Genomic DNA, 13,744 nt, shown 5'->3' with positions numbered 1-13,744 from the left:
AGTAGAAGGAAGGAGGAGGGGAAAGATAACCCTTCTTTTACCCAGTCAGTTCATAGGGTTTCCATTGTGGGTGAATCTCTTCCTTTCTGGACTCTGAGCAGGTAAGAGTGCACAGGAAAGAGGAAGAAAGAGAGTGAGACTGTCCCAATCTGTTGATTTTAAAGATGCCACCAGTTCCAGCTATTGAAGGAGCAAATTGAAGGAGGCTGTTCCCACCCATATGGGAGGGGAAAGCATAGTGTCTTCTCCAAGAAGCTGGTCTCTGTACCTAATACACTGTTGCAATAGGATCATAAATTTTGCCCTAAAAGAGAATTTAGAAGGCCACCTAGTCTCCCTTTTATATTTTATAGATAAGGAAATGAGGCCTAGAGAGTGACTTCCTCAAGTCACGTGGATGCTAAGTGGAAGAATCAGAATTTGAACTCATATTCTCTGGCTACAAATCCATACACTTTCTACTACATCATTCACCATCCACCTGACATGAAAGCAGGGACAGGGCAGAACTTTGTATACATTTTCAAAATGTGGTCACTTGGCAGTTTGGCTTAATTTAAAAAAAAGTTTATTTTTGTTACAAGGATGGGGTCAATATGTGGGGACAGATGGTTTTATTTTGTTTTCCTAGAAATGACTGTGATATAGAGAAATAAGCATCATTAGAATGTTTTTTTCCACAGAAAGCTATGACAAGGGAGATAAAGCAAAGGACAAGAATCTTCTAGCCTGCTAGTCTACTCCAACAAGAAGAGATAGCTCTTGAACTTGCTTCTGGAGGGCCCCAAGCTTCTCCCAATCATTTCTCCCAATGCCGGAAGCTCTGTTACTTGGGGGTCTGAAACTTTTGAAAATGCAAATATCTTATGGGGAGGAGTCTGTCTTAAAACATTACCAGAGGGGCAGCTAGGTGGCTCAGTGGATAGGACACAGGTTCTGGAATCAGGAAGACCTGAATTCAAATGTGACCTCAGACACTTATTAGGTGTGTGACCCTGGGCAAGTCACTTAACTCCTACTGTCTCAAAAAAGACACCCAAAACAAAAAAACCAATATAATCAGCTAATCCCCCATGGAGGTCTAACCTATCATATCGTCTGACCTATCATATCCTTCCAACTGTGATAGAAGAAGCTGAAAATTCAAAAGAAAAGAGATGATGACATGATTGATAGAGCAAGGTCTAGAAAAAGAGAGGAATTGGAATGAAGGGTTTGTGGGGAGGGGCTAGCCTGGTTCAGAAGAATGGCTACCTCTCCCTCTAAGATCTGAGAGAAGAAGGAGAGAAAGAGTAAAGATATGAAGAAGTTTTGATGATGATGATGAGGAGGAGGAGGAGGAAGAGATAGAGGGATAGATTTTAAGGAAACTCCTAGAAGAGGAAGTATGATGTAATGAAAAGACTGTTGAATTTGGAAACAGGAATTCTCCTTTCAAATCCCAGCTCTGTCACTAGCTATTTGAATTGGGGCACGTCACTTCCCTGAGATTGTTCCTCCATATAATAAGGAGTTAGACTAGAAGATGTTTCAGTTACCTTATGGCAGTGATGCTGTATGATGTTAAAATGGCTTGAATCTCTTCAGGGAAGTGAGGTCATTTGCTACAAATAGCCACTTCCGTTAGTGAGAGAGCCCATTTCTCCCAACTCTAGGGCCCCCCTATATTGGAGTGGTACCAGACTGTACTACCCACCACCACTCCTGGCAGCAGTACAAGGAGGGTCAGATGCTCTGCAGAAGCTTTATTGATAGATTCTGTTTCTGAGTGACATTTTTCCAAAGTCCAAAGATCACACTCTCACCCAATAGATCTTGAAAGGTCCTAGGCTCTGTCCTTTTCATTATTCGTTCAGCAAGTATTTATTAAGCGTTCATCATGTGGCAAGTACTGTGCTAATGGATGTGAATACAAAGAAAAGCCGGAAAACCAGTCTGCTTTCAGGGAGCATACATCATCATGAAGTGGTGATTAACTTGAGAGAGACTACATCTTACCCAAATTGTTCTTTGCAGCATTTATTAACTGATTCTTTTAGAGGAGAAATTCCAGTTAAAGTTCAGGGATGTGATGCACTTCAGCCCTTGTTGTCCACTGATAGAGCTGAGTAACCTTCCAGTCTTTGGAGGAGAGGCTTTGGCTCCCTGGCCAGCTGGCTTGCCAAAATCAAAGTGCCGTCCCAGATCGGTACTGAAGGCAAGCTCCTTCAGGCAGGGTCCTCGGTTTACTGATAGCTGAGTTATGTGTTCCCCTTTCACCAGATGAACAGTCACATGTTTGTCCCAAGGGATACCGTATTTCTTACTCCATTTGTAACCGCACTTCAGCTGGATGCTGGAAGAGAGGGCAGGTCATAGAACTTTTTCTGGATCATAAACATATCACCCCTTCCCCCGACTTTGGACCAGATGGCCCCTTTCCAGGGTAGAGAGGTTCCATTGCTCTCTCGGATAGCTTTAGGGGAACAGACAGTGCCTTCATATTGCAAACCTACTCATGTTTTGATGATGCTTTTCTGTCCCATGAAAACTCAGATCCCAGTGATCTCTGTCTTTTCTTTCCCTTTAATGCTGAAATAGGAATCCCCATGTTGGCCATGTAGTGCTTGTTGTGAGGGGTTCCCTGGAGTTAGAAGACCTGAGTTTTATATCTTGGCAAGCCAGAGATTAAGTATTTCTTTGGGCTTCATTTATCTCTGAGAAGCGTGTTCCTTCTTAAGGGACCTTTCCCTCTGATCCCAGGCTTTTTTCTTTCACTATTCTCCAGTGTTACTCAGGTTCCCTGAAGGACTTTTCTGTTTCTTCTGCTAATACTACAAATTAGACAGATGATTCTGACATTTGCCCCCTCTCTCCACACACTGCAGACCAGTCAAATGCATTTTCTAGTATTTACAAGGGAAACAAGAATAAAAACAAATTCATAAAGAATACATCAGAAAAAAGTACTTAGAAGCACTTAGTACTTTTTAAAAGTACTAAGATCTACCCCACCACAGATTGATATGAAAAATGAGGGGGTTGATTTAGGTGCTTTCTAATGTCCCTTTGAGCTTTAAAGCTCTAATTCTTTGAAGGTACTGTGTTTCCATGAATCTCATTTTCCTTCTCTGTAAAATGGGGAGATGAGACTAGATCAGGGATGTGTTGGTCAATGTTTAATAACCAGTAATGTGGTATACAAGTGTATACAAGGCACACTTTTAAAATGAATTTTCATAATTAACATTTTTCTTCATCACTTTATTCAGTCCAGACAATAAAGTCATAAATTAAGCCCCAATTTGTCACTTTTGCTGATTTCAGAAGTGTAAATGCTCACACTGAAAGTTTAGCAATTGTCCAGCACACCCTTGGACCAGATGATCTTGGGCATCTCTTCTTAATCTGTCATTCTACCTTCTATGTTCTAAGATGCCTTTCAGTTACCACATGCTGTATGCTAAGGTTTCTTCTAGCTCTGAAATTCTCTGTGAATTCTACTTGGTGTGGCTTGTAGTTAAAAAACTGTTTGCTCCTCATCACAAATGTACAAAAGATTTGAGGGTCCTACTCTCTTCTTTGTGAAGGTGGGAAAGTGTGGGTGCAGAGCATTGTCATAATCAGCTGATACAATGTTTTATTGAAATGCTTCTTTTTTCACTTCCTTCTTTTTTTTTTTTGGAGGCAATCAGGGTTAAGTAACTTGCCCAGGGTCACAACTTTTTTTTATTGTTTATAATAAGAGGTAACCAAGTAAATTTATACTTTAAAATACAGTAGATGTAAAAATAAAAGATATCGATAAAATATTTTTAAAGCTGCTGAGGAACTTCATTTCAAAAAATATGACAACAAAATAAACCCCAAACAAAAGCTGTTCTTGTATAAGGTGCAGTGGATAGAGTGCCAGGTCTAGAGTCAGGAAGACTCCTCTTCCTGAGTTTAAATACAACTTTGGCCACTTACTTGACCTGGGGCAAGTCACTGAACCTCATGTGCCTCAGTTTCCTTATCTGTAAAATGATCTAGAGAAGGAAATGGCAAACCACTCTATGTCTTTGCCAAGAAAACCTCAAATGAGTCACAAAGAGTTGGACACAACTCAAACGACACAAGAACAGAATTGTTTTTTATGTTTGTTTTCCTTGATTGATCTTCAGGGCATCTAGACATTCTATTATAGAGGGAGCAGGATGGGATAGGAGAGGAATTTAAGGGTTAGGAGAGAAAGTATAGGGATACTTTAAACTGGGATGTTGTAGATTTCTCTTTTATATGCTTCTGATAGTATTTTTTCCCAGTGTAGTCTATCTGAATTTTTATATTTTTCCTTTTTAAAGACTAGGAAATACACTTGGATGTTCTGGCCTGTGTGGAGAAAAGGGGCAGAAGGGAAAGGGAGAGTAGATGCCAGAACTGACTATCCAGCTGTGGTGGCATTAGTAGAAGAAAGGGAAATGGTAATTAAGGAGGTAATAAATGGCAATTAAATTGGTGGAAAGATAAGGAATAGAGAAAGAAAGTCCTTGTGCTAGAGGGCAAATGTCCCTTGGAATGGTTCTAAGGCAAGGAACTGCTTTCCAGTTGAGCAGACTCAATTTGGTGAGACCTAAGGCCCAGGACTGGATCTTTTAGAGAAAAAAGATAGGTACAGGGTCAATAGACCCAATTAATGGAGGCCTTGGAGGTTGGCATTGTGATGTATGAAGTAGCTAGTTGAGAAGAACTGGCCGTTGATGAATTGTTTTATCTTGATTTTGAATCAATAACTCAACCTGGGAGTCTCTTATCAACATTGTCCTGGGCAGGGAGTGATCAGATAATCTCTGTCCATCGATTTCCATTCTCACAAGCTTCCAAAGCAGGAAGTTCTTCCTGCTGATTGCCCTCAGTTCTTGACAAATGTTGACATTTCTGTAATAGAATTACTGGAAATAATGAAACCCCCACCTCACCTTGCCTTCAACCTTCTCTTTCCCAAGAAACACATTTATCAGTCTTTTTTTCCTCTACTCATTGGTATTGTTCTCCATCCTGTCCATCCCAAAACCAGGTGAGAGCTGACAACACATTGGAAGCTAAACACCCCATTTATTTAGCCTGAAGGGAGTTTAGAAGATTCATGCAAATGATTCTCTGAAAATGTGGGAAGGTACATCAGCTCTGAGTGTCTGATTGTGCCACCCAGCTTGGGAGTCATGAAGTACGTCCTTGTGCCTATCAGTATATCCAAGTGACCATTGTAGGTGGGGCTAATAACAATCCCCAGGGCTCAGTTAAACCCTATATCCTAGGCTGCGGGAACTAGATGGTACAGTGGATAGAGTTCCAGGCCTGGAGTCAGGAACATTAATTTTCCTGAGATGAAATGTGACCTCAGACACATGCTAGCTGTGTGATCCTAGGCAAGACACTTAATCCTGTTTGCCTCAGTTTCCTCATTTGTAAAAGGATCTGGAGGAGGAAATGGCAAATCACTCCAGTATCTTTGCCAAGAGAGCCCCAAATGGGGTCATGAAGAGTTGAACATGACTGAAAAATAGCTGATTGATTCTAGGCCAATCTTGCACTCTATCCACTGTACTACCTAGTTGCCCTTCTGGTTCCCTTGTAGTCCCATAAATCAAATTTGTTCCCCTTTCACTAATGATGGCCCTTCAAGTGCTTGAAAACAGTGATTCTGTCTCACACATTTTACACGTGAAACATCCTTGATGCTTTTAACCAGTTATATAATCCTGAGCACTCTCACTCTCCTTCCATTTCTCCCTCCCAGAGTAGCAAAAAGTATCTTTTGAGGAGTCCAGAGTCTGAGACTGAAGGAAGGATCACAGTTGCAGTGTATCTGCTGCCAGATCTAGAGTTCTGTGGTGGGATTCAGACCTGAGTATCATGCTGGGAGTCTAAGCAGGCAGCAGTGTCCAAGGTAGAGATGGTACAGGACTTACCCCGATATCCACTGGCTGAAGCTTCAAGGAAGGCAAGGGTCAGGAGAAGCAGCAGCATCTAGAGAGAAGAGTTGGCTCTAGGAAATTGTGTGTATGTGTACATGCATGTGTGTGTGTATGCGTGTATGCGTGTGTGCTTATGTGTGTTTTGGGTGGGATAGTATTGTCAAAGGAAGAACAATCAACCCTGAGCCCTTGGAGAAAGTTATAGTTACTACATTCCTCACCCCCCTCCCTTGTAACAAAGAACCTCAGTGAATTCTAAAGAACCCTGGGAAGGTAAAACACAGAAGAAGTGTCCTTGTTGGGGAGAGCCAGCCAGTGTTCTTGATCTTGCTGAAGCCACCTCCCTCTTCCTCATCTTCTGAGATTGGAGCCCAGAGGTGCCATAGTTGCCACTGCCTTTCGCTTTGGCCTCAGGACTGGGATGGGCCCGTCAGTCTTGCCTTGTCTCATTTACCTGCTCAGGTGATGTCCGGGTTGTGGAATCCTTTATGTGCCTGCTCCTCCCTCAGGATGGCATTTTATACCTTTCTAGAGTTGACTCAGGTGCTACCTCAGGCTTCTACTCCAACTCACGCTAACCTGCCTCTTGTCCAATGTCTCTTTGAGGTCTATCCTGATCCTAATGCCCAGGACAATGTTGGCCATCTGGAAGTGATTGTCTAGACTCTTCCCTCCTCAGTCATCCTGGAGTATTTGTTGTTCTTCCTTAGACACACAGGGTTGACACAGGGTGAGCTGACTCTTCTGTCCTGGCATTGTCCCCTAGACCTGTTCTACATGACTCCCCTACTTCTCATTGGGTCATAGAGGACAGCTGGCTTTAAAAGAAGAAGCCTGCAGCATAAGGTCTGACCACTGATGGCCTGGGGACAGTGAGGAGGCCTGTAAGCCTTCTCCAAAGCAGCTCAGGTGGGGCCCCAGCAAGTCAGGTTCCTGGGAAGCATGTCCTGGGAAGTTGATAGCCATGTGGTTCCTTCTGCCACAACCAATGTCACCCCCATATCCCTAAGGCTATTTCCTCACTATCCTCCAGGGGTGAAGTTCATCATGATCTTACCCAGAGCAAGCAGGAGCAAAACTTTATCGAATAGCTGGGGAGTTACTCCCCTTCCCCTTGTCTATTAATTAGCTCAGTTCCAGTCTTAGTAATAATCATGGTATTTTTGGGGATGGAGACATCTTTTTTGTGCTGGGTAGAAAGAAAGCAAAGCTCACTTTTGGTGAAGAGTCCTCTCTTCTTCCCTATGTTCACCAATAATTATATATCTTTTGAAAGCATTCAGAAAGGACAAATTAGATCTTGTCCATTGTAGTTCAATTAACTATCTTAGGTTATAAATAATCCCTAATGTAGGAGCTAAGTGTTTTCTTTTTGCTTACTTTAGTATGTTATTTTAGAATTCATTTATTTCTTTTTTTTTCTTGAAATAAATCCTAGAAAAGCAGCTTTTTTGGTTTCAGACGTATGAGACACATAGGCAAGGAGGACAAGATGGAGAGGTGTTAGGATTGGGCATTTATGTCTTAGTATAACCTCATAAGAAAACAGAAATAATGTTGAAAGCATTTTTAAGTGCCTCCTGGTAGTGTAGAACTGTGCCATGTGCCATGGAGATGAAACATTCAGGTGAACTGTCCTCTTGATAAGTAGAGGTTTACAAGAGAAGAATGTCACATGTGCTGTCAGTATTGCTCACTGAATTAGCTGACTGCTTTTTTTTAAAGATAGGGGTCTATGAAGGGGTGGCAGAGGAGATTTTATATCTAGAAATAAAAAGAAAAGGCATTAATGAAACTTAGTAAAACAAAGTTTAGGTGAAATAAAGGCATGATTTCTCAAGTTCATTATGTCCATGAATGTTGAAACTTGTTGTGTTTGTCCTTACTTCTCAAAGAGGACCATGACACCAGGGAGATGATGACATGACTTGCAATTGACTTTGATTTGAGGGATAGAGGGCTGTGCAAGGTCACCAGCCTCACTTTCTCCTCCAAAGCTATCTGGGTCCAATGGCCAGATATTTACATCAGGATGACTGGAGTTGGCCCAGGATGCAAAGGAAAACCCTGGCTCTTTCAGGCCAAGGTCTTTTCAGGTTCTCACTTTGAGTGAGGTAATGCCCATTTAGTGAATAGGCTTCTTTAAGAAGTGAATCAGGGGAATGTTAAGACTGAAAGGAATATGAAATACCTGTCAATTACTAGAAATTTGGAGGACCCAAAGGTAAGACTCTATCCTGCCCAGGTAGAGATTTGAAGAAACAGTTACTTAGGGGGACATTGGCTTTGGTAGGAATGTGAAGTCCCAAGTGCCACCTTACCACCCTGAGGAAGACCTACTGCCTGTGTTTCCATCATATACAGCTGAACATGATGGAGATCTTGGGGTCTGAGCAGAAGGTTCAGAGAAGTCAATACATGACATTTCTTGTGCATGTGTTTATTAATACCAAAAATTATGACACAGGCTTTATGCAATATTTGCTGATGATTGGATAAGAGCAGCTTTTACTCCCTGACTTATGCTTTGGTATATCAAAAGATAAAGAAGATGTGGATTCACAACCAATAGTGCCTCAGACAAAAAAGACCTATGAGCTAGGTAGCTGTTGCCTCAATTTAGAAAAGCTCTGGTAGAAACAAGTATGATGCTTTTTTCCTTTGGTCAATATCTTCAGCAAGTTGGTAGAGTTCTGAGAAAACTTGATGTTCAGAAAACAAACAAAAGAATTGTTGTTCAGTTGTTTTTCAGGAGTGTTCAACTCTTTGTGATCCCAGTTGAGATTTTCTTGGCAAAGATACTGGTGTGGTTTGCCATTTCCTTTCCAGTTCATTTTACACATGAGGAAACAGAAGGTCAAGTGATTGCCCAGGGCCAAACAGCTAGTAAGTGTCTGAGGCCAGATTTAAACTCAGGAAGAAGAGTCTTCCTGACTCCAGGCCTGGCACTCCTTTCACTGTACCACCTAACTGCCTCTAACAAAAGAGTAGATCAAGGGACAAACCTCAGGAAGGCCACCTATTAACCTATAAAATAGTTTCACAGAGCAGTTGAAGTCTTTCTAAGACATCACAACTCCCCATTACCTACTAGGATTTTGGACTGGAAGGAAGAAGTGATAGAGTCAGCCAAGGACACTGAGGCAGACAGAGGTTAAATGACTTGCTTAGAGTGGGGCCAGATTTGAACTCAGGTCTTCCTGACTCCTGGCCCAGTGTTCTATCCACTGTACCTCTTATCTACCCCAGTCGCATGTAATGTATAACGTGTAGCCTCACACACAAAGTTGTGTACAACGACTGAATGTCTAAGAAAGAGAGCATGTTCCCTAGTGCCAGAGAAACTGTCAAAGTAAGATTAACTCAGAAGATAGTGACCCAGAGGAGAATGAAGCAGTGTATTAGGGAAACCATCCAAATCTGTTTTAGCTCAGTGAAGACTCCAGTCTTGGGGTAAGAGGGATAAACCCAGAGGCACATCTTTTCTTGTCTAGTGCCCCAGGTATGGAGACTACTTCACAGAACCTGGAAACAGTGATAGCCTAGGCCATTCACAAGCTCAGGACTGGGACTAGAGACCAATATGTGTGAAGACTTGTTCCACAAAATCAGGAGTAGAAGGTATGGTAGAAAGAGGTAGATCTATTAGGCCAATGTCCACAGTTGCCTACGATGTTTTAGGGTAAATCATATGTACCTAGCCCATAGGTTTTTGAAGTGGGTGATACCTCCTCCTGGGGGCTCTGGAATGATCCAGGGGGCAGTAGAAGCCTTGGCTACCACTGAGGGGCATTGAATAAAAATAAAGTGATGATGGAAGCATAAGGAAAGAAGAGAAGAAAAATTTGGAAAACCATTTGCACATGTTTTATCTGTTGTGTAACAGTTCAAAGTGGTAGTAATTACATTATTTTCCAAATAAACACACAAATTGCAAGTTATAACCCCTCAGTGGCCAAGTCGGCTGACAGGTCTTAACAAGCAAGTGTTGACAGGCAAGCATGAGCATGTTGTCAGGAAGTTCAGCATGCATTGGCAGGAATATGTGCGGGTAATGACTTGTTTACAATAGCACATGAGGCAATATTGTGTCATCAAAATTTTGATGTAAGAAACACCCCCCCATAAATTTACAATAAAATATTAAATTTAAGATGTATCATTTAAAAAATTTATATATTTTTTGAAATGATGCAAATTAAAAAATATATTAAAGGGTTAAAGAAAGTAGATTTCCAGGGTGGCACTGAGTAATTTTTTTTTGCAAAGGGGGCAATAGGTCAAATAATTTGAGAACCTCTGATCTATTCAGACAATGTTTATATAGCTGGAGTATATGTGGCACATGATTTGTATATAACTGCAACATGTATAAGAATGTTTTCTATATGACATGTCTTGCTATGCCAAAGTATTTTTCTCAGTGCTCTTCTTCTTTGATATACATGCAAGTATGCAATGCCAGGGCACCTAGGTGGCTCTCCAGTGGATGGAGTGCTGGGCCTGAAGTTAGGAAAACTTGTCTTCCTGAGTTCAGATACTTACTTGTTGTGTGACCCTGGGTGAGTGACTTAACCCTGTTTATCTCAGTTTCCTCATCTGCAAAATGAGTTGGAGAAGGAATGGCAAACCACTTCAGTATCTTTGCCAAGAAAACCCCAAGTGGGATCATGAAGAGTTGAACATGACTGAAACCAACTGAAGAACAACAAATGTGATGCTATACTTATGTTACTGATCCATTTAAGGACGATGCCCAGTCCAATCATGTCTTCATTCCCCTTCAGGCTGCTCTCCTGATCACATAGACTTTTTCTACCATACCCCCACATTGGGAACCTTCATCTCACATGTTGTCAGCCTAATTTTTGGGGAGTGTAGTTTTCCACTATTAGAATATAAGTTCCCAGAGGGTAGAGAATGTCTTTTTTTTCTACTTGTACTTGCATTCCTAGAACTTAGCACAGCATTGGGTGGATATTAAATTAATAAATGCTTGTTGTCTTGACAAATGCATGCATTATGTTTCTGTATGTGAACTATGCATTTAGTTGCTGTATACAACTTTGTGTGTAAGGCTACGTGTTATACATTGCATGTGACTGGAGTAGCGAGGTGGTACAGTGGATAGAGCACTGGGCCAGGAGTTAGAAAGACCTGAGTTCAAATCTGGCTCCACACACTTATTAGCTGTGTGACCCTAAGTAAGTCATTTAACCTCTGTTTGTCTCAATATCCTCAACTGTCAAATGGGGCTAATAACAGCACCTACTTCCCAAGTGAGGATCAAATATTTGAGATATTAATATTTATTGATATTAATATTATTGATATTAATTATTTATTGATATTAATTATTGATTAATTATTGATATCGATATCGATTATTAATTAATTAATTATTAATTAATATTGACATTAATTAATTATTGATATTAATAATTGATAATATTTGTAAAGCACTTAGCGTAGTGCCTGGAACATAGTAGGTGCCATATAAATACTTATTTTTTTCTCTAAAGACAAGCAAAGTAGCATCTTTTGCTGTTTTCTTTTTAGTATAATCAAGTGCCTATGATTGAATCTTGCCTTTGATTAAATTAATCAATTCTTTAACTAGAAACAGTATATATATTTGTATTGTTAATTATTTTAATGTGATTTAAAAAGATCTTCCCTACCCATTAATGGGCCTGCCTATAAGGGGAGTTTGATTAAGAAATAGTTGTAGGAAGGCCCACATCTTTTGTTAATGAGGCACTAGTTCTCTAGGGTTGTAATGCCCTCTGACTCTGAAAAGTGTATAAATACTCTGAGGTGAGGTTTTACTTTGGGTCTTCATTTTTTGGAAGAAGATTTGTGTGCCATATGAGACTGTGGGAAGCCACTACGCAGCCCTCTGACTTTGAAACCCCAGATGTTGGTGCTTCTCTCTCTGGTAACTATGTATGTACGGTCAGACAGTTATCTGTCTGCTGATCTGTGATATATGTTCTGCTTATAGTCAGACAACTGGAAGCCCTGTCTGTTGTTCTTTATTTCTCTGTATTTTCTCTGAAGTTCAGGGTGCTGACTTTTTCCCCTGAACTAAGTGAATGATACATGTGCTTGATTAGTGATTGTTGACCCATCAAAAGTTGCTTTCCTTTTAGAAATGCAGATTTAAGAATCTGTACAGCAAGACCTATTGTGTATGCTGGGGTCCTTGCTATTACACTTTCCCCTATTCAAACTCAGTAAAACAGTGCTATCAGATTTGCCATTGATTTTGTTCTAAGTGTTATATTTATTGCATGCATTAATGGGTAATTCTAATGTGATTGCCATGTATTAGATGGTCACAAGGGAATTATACTATAGATTTGAAATGCCTACCTGTGACTGTGACTATGGTGCATGTCAAAATATGACGTTTTTGATCTATGTTTCCAGATATTCAATTGTACTAGCATGAGTACACTTACAGGGATTGTGCATTTTTTACTGGAGGTGCTGTGGGGTTGGATGTAGCACCTGTGAACCACCCACATGAAATTGTGGGGACTGGGATTGAGTTTATAAAAATGACCATCTCCTTATCTTTCTCCCCTCAGGCTTCCTTGACAAGCCTGTGGTGGTCAGATTGCCTGTTATTCCCTGAATGGAGACACTGATTAAATAATGCCTGTGCTTGATAATACTGGGGATCAGGAAGCACTTCACAGCAAATTTCCCTCTATAAGGCATTGAAGGTAAGCAGCAACAGCACCTGCAACATCAGGGTAACTGTGCAGTTGCTTACATCTCTGACAGAGTTCCAGTCCTGAGAATCATAGAATATGAGAGTTGGAAGGGACCTCAGCAGTCACCTAGTCCAGCCTACATACAAAAGGAATCCCATTGTCACGTACCAACAAGCAATTATCGAGTCCTCTTCAGCACCTCCAAGAAGGAAGAACCTGCTGCCCTTGGAGGCGATGCTTTTTGTTTTTGGATGGTGTTAATTGCTAGCAAATTTTTCTTGACATCAAGGTTAAATTTGCCTTTTGGAAACTTCTGTGTATTAACCATCATTTGGCCCCTGGAGCTAAAGAGAATACAGCTATTCCTTCCACATAAAGGGGGTTAGGGGTGTGGCCCCTCCCCCCAACCCATCCATGCTAAATAATTTAGCTTTCCCTTCCCACCAGAGAGGTCTGATTTTTTTCTTTTATGGGGGTGTTTATCCCATATTGTAAAATTTGGGTTATTTGGTTATAAGTTATATGTAAGCTGTTGTCTGCCTTCTCATGTTGTCTGTGGCTTCTGAAAAACTCCCCCAAATTTCCATTTGTGGTAATTTCTTTTTATTTATTTTAAGTTTTCAACATTCATTTCCACAAAATTTTGAGTTCCAAATTTTCTCCCCATCTCTTCCCTCCCCCCCACCCCAAAACGCCAGACATTCTGATTACCCCTTCCACCAATCTGCCCTCCCTTCTAACATCTCTCCTGTCCCTTATCCCCATTTTCTCTTTTGTCCTGTGGGGAGAGATAAATTTCTATACCCCGTTACCTGTATTTCTTATTCCCCAGTTGTATGCAAGAACAACTCTCAAAATTTGTTCCTAAAACTTTGAGTTCCAACTTCTCTTCCTCCCTCCCCACCCATCCCCACTGAGAATGCAAGCAATTCAATATAGGCTATATATGTGTAGTTTTACAAATGACTTCCATAATAGTCATGTTGTGTAAGACTAACTATATTTCCCTCACTCTATCCTGCCCCCCATTTTTTCTATTCTCTCTTTTGACCTTGTCCCTCCCCAAGAGTGTTTACTTCTAATTGC

This window comes from Notamacropus eugenii, chromosome 1, assembly GCF_028372415.1.
Source record: "Notamacropus eugenii isolate mMacEug1 chromosome 1, mMacEug1.pri_v2, whole genome shotgun sequence".
Classification (NCBI taxonomy): Eukaryota; Metazoa; Chordata; class Mammalia; order Diprotodontia; family Macropodidae; genus Notamacropus; species Notamacropus eugenii.
The sequence above is the reverse complement of the archived record's forward strand: the minus strand, read 5'-3'. Positions refer to the sequence as shown.